This window comes from Meleagris gallopavo, chromosome 6 (genome assembly GCF_000146605.3).
Source record: "Meleagris gallopavo isolate NT-WF06-2002-E0010 breed Aviagen turkey brand Nicholas breeding stock chromosome 6, Turkey_5.1, whole genome shotgun sequence".
In the NCBI taxonomy this organism is placed as follows: Eukaryota; Metazoa; Chordata; class Aves; order Galliformes; family Phasianidae; genus Meleagris; species Meleagris gallopavo.
In genome coordinates, this window is record NC_015016.2 from 16891113 (window position 1) to 16900074 (window position 8962).

Here is an 8962-nt window from a genome sequence, read left to right on the forward strand (position 1 = left end):
AAAACAAACAAACAAACAGAAATCAAATTGGGCAAAATAAATTATTTTCTTCCCAGGACAGACCGACAGACCACTGTAGGAAGAAAAACTGAAACATTTTATTCATGAGTGATACCAAACTTTTCCAATGCCTGCCAAGATTTCACCAGGAAAGGAATTGCCAACAGCCATTAGAATTAAAGATGGTAGGAGGCCAAATTTTTTGCTTGAATGCTTTTATTATTAGAGAGTTAGGAATGAGATAAAAATGATCATTACACAGTATTGACAAGAGAGAGATTAGAGAAGGAAGGCAAAGCAAATAAGATATGCAACAGAACTGCACTGACAAGAAGCTGAACACAAAAATGATTGTGACATACATACTCCAAAAGAAGTCCATGGTGGCACCCGTCTGTTGAAATAAATTTGTTGTTACAAAATATGGAAGCAGAAGTAAAGAAAGAAAATTCTTAATACCATTGGTTTGGCTAAGTGCTGAGAATTTGAAGGTTTTTTTCCATTTGGACAGCCTGATGAGTAAAGCTTCAGTATCTAAATCCAATTACATTACATCAGCTGATGACATTATGTGTGAAGGCTGGAAAGAATGGGAGTACACCTTAGTTCTCCTGTTTTTCTCCATAAAACTTACGTGAATTGATAAAAGTGTTGGCTGGTTCAACTTCATTCATTTCTTCATGGACTACACACATGTTGCCTGTATAATGTGTTCCAGGGCCTGAGGACAGTAAAGAAAAATCTTTAAATGATAACATGTATCATCATGTAAGTGTTTGTTTGTTACAGTGTTTTAGCATGTTGCATATAGAAAATCCCTCTAGCTGAAGACAGAAACTTTGCTATTTCTGTTATTGTAGGTGAGTACTCCACTGGATTTTTTCTTTCTCTCATTCTTTCCTTTCTATTTTTTTTCCAATTGCCTCTTTGATTCACTGAGAGATATTTGACAAGTAGTAGGATGAATTTCAATCTTAACCAATTCACATCACTCCTAGATTTGGTCCCCAGTGTATTAAAATAGAAAATACAATCAGATTAGATTGCTGCACTTCCCTGTTTATTAGCTATCATTTCTCAGTGTATTGTTTGTTTCATTTGTTTGTTTTGCTTTTTGCTTCCTGACAAGGCTATTGAAGACAACCTACAGAGAAAGCACTTATTCAAATTGCTTCTTATGGAGGGAAGGCAGGATTCTGGAAATGAAACTCAGAGAGCTAAATAGCATATTCTGACTTCTTTTTTATTTACAGAACTCTTCAATGACCTTGTTGCTAGTAAACAGCTGGGGATGGATTCAGTACCTCTGCAAATTTGAAGTTGTGAACCAAGGGAAGATGAGTTTTATCTAGAGAATTGGGAATTTTTTAATGTTGTTTGGGTACAAAACTGGCTTTATTCTAATATCCAATGAAAATTACAATTTTTCTCCATTATAAATAGCAAAATAGAAAATGCAGGGAGGTGGCAGCTGTGATGACTGAAAGAAGACCAACATAAACTGCAGAAAAATGCTAGTAATGTCATCCCCACCATACTTCAAAGTGTTTGGCCAAGCACTGAGGCTGAAATCCAGACTCTGTAAAATGACAGACAATCAAAGTTGCTCTTACACTGTTGGAAGACTATTATTTTCTCCAACTGATGTACTATAAAAGTTTGAAACGTTAGATTGTTAAGGTATCCTGAGTGTTTAAACAAGTTAGGAAATCTTTCCTGAACTGGTATCTCAAGTACACATACAGCATTACAGGATCCTAAATGCTTGGTTAAGTGCTTGCCTTTGAGATGTGATGAAATCAGACCATATGGTTACAGAAAGTTGTGCTTTACAGCAAGGAGTCTGCCACTCAAAGGCAAAAATGTTCACTAGTAATTAAAAAAAGATTATGGCATGCTGAATGAAATGCCAGGAAAATGTTGTGTGTGTGGCCTTGTAATTATTCTCACAATGAAGTCAAGTAGCAATCAGTGGAAGCAAGCTTCTTGCTTCTCAATACTATCAAATCCAGCCTCAGAAACTTCAGTTCCCAATCACTGTTTCCACCCTCTCTCCTCACCCCCAAGAATAGCATTGGAATATCTGAACACCCAAATGTCTGATGCTCAAATGGCATCTGCAGAAATGTTATATCTGGAAAAACAAATAACCCTCAAAGTGAGGCGTAGCCCACCCAGAGAAAAGATCAGGAAAAAAAGCAAAAATTTTTCTGTGCTAGGGAGTACCTTCTTTTAGGCTAACGTCCAACATTTTACCAAACCTGATATACAACTGAGAACAAATATAACATATGATTTTCATGTATAGACCATTTAATTTAATTACAGAATAAAAGTATTTTTCTTAGTTTCTTCAAAATCTTGACTTCTGTATGTTAACAAATTTGTAAACGTTTTATTTGCCATCTATGCTTTGTTTGCAAGCTCTCAATCCTTGAGAGCTGTGAGTCTGTGCCCCTTCACTACTTGATATCAGAGATAATTTGAATGAATCCCAAAAGAATTCAAGGTATCTAGGTTACTATGTAGCAATAATTATATGGAGGGACTTATTTTATTTATAAGTTAATTCTATGTCTGTAGAGCGTAAAAACTAAAATGCAGGTTTTATTATTTGTGTCTCAGATAAATATTTAATAAATTTGATTCTCCACATCACTTTCTTTAAATGTTTTTTTTTTTTTTTTTCTGTCATCAGTTGTTCTACTATGTCATCAGTCATGTATTATATTATTTTTCCTGAGGCAGTTACTGATTAGAAGAATGCACTACACTGAAGCTGGGAAGAGGAAGAATTGCTCTTCTGTGATGAAGTCCATGTAATACAGGAAATTATGTGCTGGGTATCTCTGATCAACAGTGGTCTTTTCATACATTTTCTGACAAATGTTTACACCTTTGCTATATCTTCACTGGTGTGCATTTCCATGGTACGCTTGAATTTGCTGTATATAGGGACTTTAAATTAAGTTATTGTTTCTTTGTTCTCTTTCTTACTCATACAACCAGTTCTGCTCAGCTCAAGGTCTCCATTGCTTCAACTGACCTTCAAGTTTCACAAGTGAATGGCTTATAGATGTGGGATCTCCAGTGCCAGCCTGTGCCCCTTTCCTCATCATCCTCTCCTTGTGGTCTCTTCCTGCACCCTGTCTTCACTACTCAGTGCCTCTGCTGTCATACCAGCCCTGTATTTCTCTGTGCTATATCATCATGTCAAAGTCACACATACCTCACTCATAGCATAACTGCTTACTGCTGTTTTTGTGTAAACATATATGAAGTTGCAATATACAATGATCAAACAAGTTATCAGCAGAAAATTAGTCAATTATGAAAATTGCAGTTACAGCTAAATAAAGTAAAACAAAGATTGAGGCTGGTCAAGAAGGATTCAGAGGAAGCCTACTGAGAGTCAAACCTGTGGCCTTGCAATTCTGTACAAAGCTTACAAGCTGTTGCTGACAATGGTAATACTGCATTACAAGGTTATTTAGTTATACCATCTTTCATTTATTTCTCTTTTTGTTGCATCTTACCTGAGACAGCACAGGGGAGAACTGAACTTTCATGCCATGGTGTTATGAAGAAATGGGTCATTATTCTGAACAGAGAGTTCTCAGCAATTCAGCTGCTGAGAAAAGCTCATGAAAAGATTACAGTTGAAGCTCATCATTGTAGGCATAGGTTGGCCAGGCCAGGCCAGGACATCACTTTTATTTGTTTGTTTGTTTGTTTGTTTGTTTTGATTGCACATTTTCTGCTTCCCACTTTGGATGTCAGTACTGGTGATGGTAAGAGTAGATGAAAGTAAAATGAATGCCTGCAATGGGACTTATAACAATGGGAAAACATGTTTTTCTACAGGTTTCTCAATGCAGCACAGGTTCATACCAGCCTCCAAATTGCAATCAAACAGTAAGCGATGCATAAGAACATAGTGTTTCTTCCTCTAATGAACAAGATGTCTATCTCTCAGGGGCAAACTGGCCAATCTTTCTGCCTGCAAGTATTTGAGAAGTCAGCTTGACTGTAAGAAGTGTCAACACAATGTGGTATCAACTGCATGAAAGTACTTAAAGGATGAAATACTTTGATTAATATAATTAAGTCACTTCTAACAGAATCTAAATGCACCTAATTCCAGCCGAATCTGAATCAGCTGAGCTTTCAACATGAGTGGTACTGTCAAGGCAGCTGTATTCAGCTCTGTAAGGTGAATGGATTTTTTTATTTTTTTAATTTCAAGATGAATGTGTTTATTTCAAACTTACTGTAAGGAATTATTTCAAGTTTACTATAGGCCTAGTTGTATTATGTACTCCTAAGAATGCTGCCTACCAGCTGCCTACCTTCTCTAGCCTAGCAGAAAATTTTTCTCCTCAGAAAGAAAGAGGTGCCTATTTTTTTTTCCCAATGAGTCTTCATTTCTGGAGGAACTAAGGAAAGGCTCACATGCTTGTATCCCAGGAGGTAGATCAAGGCATTATTTCAGAACTAGTAAATCCATTATCTTATGCATTCTTCAGTTTTACAGTATTTTCTAGATAACATTTGGCTTGTTAGTTATGACTTTATGGAGATTTGAAAGCAGTATTTATATTCTGCTGATGTAGATGGGAGGAAAGATCTCTTTAAACTCCTCCAGAGATGTTACATAAATCCTGAATTGTCATACAAGGTTTCAAATCACCTGCATTAACTCAATAAATGGACATAACTGTTTTGGAATATATCTCGTTGAAGTCTGTTTAATGAACAACAGTTGTACAAAATGGAAACAAGATGTTATGGTAATGAAGATTAGGATAGGGACCAGTATGGAAAACATTGTAGTGCTTCTATAGCAATAAATTGATGATCTGATCTCAGCTATGATGCTGTAATTCTTTCTCAGTCTCAGAAAGGATATTGAAAGTCTATGGAGAGGTGAGACAGAGGTGAGAAGAAATGGTACAGGGAGAAACACTTCAGTCTGAAGGCAGATTTAAAACCTAGCTCTGTTTTCTTCAGAAAAACTCCAGATAGGAATAAACTGAGTAGTTGAGTAGTTTACCTATTTTACCGCATTTTTTATGAGACAAAGTGAAACACTGTTTCATATGTGACGCTGTTGCACTGTGAATGATGAGTCCTTGAATTGATGTATTTAGCAGAGTGCAAGGAGGAACTGTATTTTATTGTAATGAAAATTACAATTAACAAAAAAAAAAAAAAAAAAAGCAAAAATAGCATTACAAAAAAACCACAAAACTTTATGTAAATAAGGCTTTGACCCATCTCTAGCAGCTGAGGACTAGAACAAATTTCTTTAGGAGTTGAAATTACCCCCATCCCAATTCTTCAGCACAGGAGCTTATCTCAGGCCAGAACCATGACTCCTTTTTCATTTGGTAGGGGAATTTTAAGAAATTCTTATGCTGACAGTGTGTACACATTTATAATGTCTCAAAAGACCTTCCATTTATTTAATACTGTGAACTTTCAGTATATATTATCGTAATTTCTTCTCCCATCCTATAATTCCTTCTGCATCCACTATAGTTTGTAGATAAATATATTTGAAGAACTTACTTCTGTTGTCTTGGTTTACATTACTAGAGATTTTCAAAGTGATTTTCATGTTTGCATTTTCAAACAAGAATTTTTAAACTTCATTTTTTAAAAACATTTTTTTTAAAACTTCAACTATATCATAGATAGTATACAACCATATGTTTTTGCATGATTTGCCTACAATATGTTAATATCATTTTCTTATGTAGTTACAATTTTAGGATTTGAAAATATGGAGGAGTAATTTAAATGCTTATGCCTTTTGTCTCCTTAAATCTGGTATTTCCTTACTGTGACTTGTTGAACGTTGCTTCTGCTGCTAATTAGAAACTGCAAATCAAAGCCTAATTATGCATCTCACCTATGAAAACTTTGCAATACTGGAGAGTAGGTGGATTCAACTCTTCAATCCTTGACACAGCTGGTAGAATAAAAAATAGAACAGTGAAAGCTTGTTCACGGAATTGTGAAATAAGGTTCAGGTGGTACAAGCTGGAAAACCGTTATGCTGTTTAGACAATGCTGTTATGCTTTTCTATGCTACCTTTTTTACATCATCCTTTTTAGAAAACACAGATTTCCACAGTTGTCATTTAAAAGGCATATATCCCCTTTCATTTAATTTTATATATATATATTTTGCTTACCCTCCCTGTCAATGTAAAAAGATCGTAGTGATGTTTTACCAGTGTAACTTTACATTGGTTAAAAATGATTTGAATTAGTCCATCTAGAGGTAGCTCTCAGTTCAAGCTTGGCATGTGTTGATTCAACCTGAGATGAATATGACTTTTAAAATGTCTGTGAAGTGTGAATTGAATTGTAAAAGAAAATTTATCACATCTCTTGTCTTATGGAGTTGAAATCATGCCTTTAATTAAAGTAGAGCATGTTTGACGTGAGAGAAACTCTCAGATGTAGTATGGAGCATTATCAAATCTTTCTCAGAAAAATAATTTGTTGACTTAATGATTCAAAGAAGAATTTGTGGAAATTTCACTATCAGCTCATAAAAGCATGACATGGAGATGTTAAGATCACATTTCTGTGTAGGTAATTTCCCAGACAATAGAGGACAACCAGGAAAAAAAAAACAAAAAACAAAACAAAACAAAAAAACCCAAAAAACAAAAAACCACGAATGTTTCCTGACAAAAAAAATCTCATTCTAACTTTCTCTGATTCTTAATTTTCCAAGTCAGAGAGAATCTGAAGAAATAGTTGAAGATGTTTCCTCCTTTTGTTTTTCTGGTCTACTCTAATACTTGCGACCTAGAGGATTTAGAACAGCTGACAGCAGAGGAACACTAAATTGTCTTTCAACAAATATGCAAAGTTTTGAATGTTTTTGCTTTTTTAATGAACTCTTACTTGTTAGTGCATCTCATGGAGCAGCAAATTTTAGCTACTTTAAAATGTGGAAAACAAATTTAAAATTTATATTTCTTGTTATGCATGTCAGGAATATGATTCCTAGATTCCCAGCTTTGGTGCATCAGTTTTGCATGTTACCACTGAATCCAACATAGCTCCAATTACAAATATGAAAAGATTTGATTAACTCCTTATAAAATGCCTTTCAACTTGTAAATAGTCCTAGAGCAAACAAACAAAAAAATCTTATTTCTTTGTAAATCAAAATAAAAAAAGCAAAACTTATCAAATTATTTTTTATTATGTATTTGTGGCAGTATTTTTTTCTCTCCTGGGTCAATCTGTCCATTGTTTTTCAAGTGTGGCAAATATGCTTATATTTTTTGATACATTTTTCTTTCTTTCTGACACAGAGAGATTTTTCTAAGTGATAAGTATGTAGTTAGGAAAGCTAAACTATGACACAGATCAAGTATGGTGTTCACTCATCTATTTGCTCAGTTATTTTGTAATATAGGATTTAGTAATTACATCTCTGATAGTAATTAGCCCTTCCACTGCTGAGACTTGGGTTTCTGTGTCATGTGTTGCAAATTCTGCTGAATGAAGGTGTTCAGTTTGGATTCTTCTGTTCGGAGTGACAAATTGGTAATTCTAAATCTGGAAAAAAATATATTTGTATGTTATGAAAGAGGAATAGAAATGTATAGATTTCTTGTCACTCTATCACTTGGTATTAGCATCAAATGTAAGTCAGTATGGCTGTCAGAAATCAAGAATACTGATTTATTCTAAGTGAAGACTTAGTTAACTGGATAAATACTACTCTAGGGACTGGTTCTGAGTTTTGTGTCATTGTGACCCATGATGTTTCCTTTCCTGAAAAATACCTAATTCTATGTTGTCAGACTCACTTGTGCTCTTGCTTCATTGACTCTTGAATTATATTACACACAGTACATTTAAAAGAATGGGATATTTTTTTTTCTTTTCTCCTTCTCCTGTACATGCCAAACAGTATGTGAACTGAAACTTTCCTAAATGGGAAACTTCCTAGATGAAAACTGGGATCAAACCCTTCAGGATGACAATGAAATTCATGCAAGGCTCTTAATTTCAGTTGGAACTAACTACTTGGAAATTATACAAAATATGGAATATTATATAAACTACATATTTTTCCTCTGGAATATTTTGGGCAGCTTCAAGGTGAATGTAAGAACTGTAGGTGACTAGGTTGTTTTACACACCCCTGAAAGTCTCTCAATAGGTGTTAAATAGAGAGCCAAAGAGCCTACATTTTCCATCCAAGAGTGATATTATCCAACTTTTATGCAATTAGAATGAATTCAAAAGCATATGGTCTTTCTCTAAGAGTTCACAAATGGTTCTTAGTTGATTTGTGTAATATGTCCTATGCTTTTATTTGCGTGAAGCATATACAGGGAGCAATATATTATCGAAGAAGTTAATCAACTGGTTTAAATTAAGTAAACTCAAAGGGAGCATATTAGTAATATAATTAATGACAAAGAATTATCATATCTTAAATAAATTATTTCCTTTATCCTCAGAAACAACAGCTGTCTTCATTGCTATGTCTCTTTGACATAGAACGCCAACAAAGACTGTACTGGAGGAGACATTTATCAGGCTGCAGCCAAAACTCATCATTTCTGTTCACAGATGGGTTCTGTGCAATTAGGACAAGAAATGCCAAGTAAAGAAAAACAATCTAATCATGCAATAAAAAATGTCTCTTTCTCATGTGGATTCTAAGCTTGTCAAGGAGATCTGTCTTTTCCAGTGCACACTGAAAAATAAGTGCTGTTATCATTTAGTAGCTCCTTTTATTTCTAACAACACTGTTGAAAGCTCTGTATGTTGTAAGTTTAGATAGAAACAGCTGTCAGATAAAAGATGAAGGATACATATATAGACAGAATGATGTAAAAAGGAAGAAAATAACATCTGAACTCTGTGTTTTCTTCTATAATAACTAATAAGATATATGAATATTCTTCAGGCTTTCTGT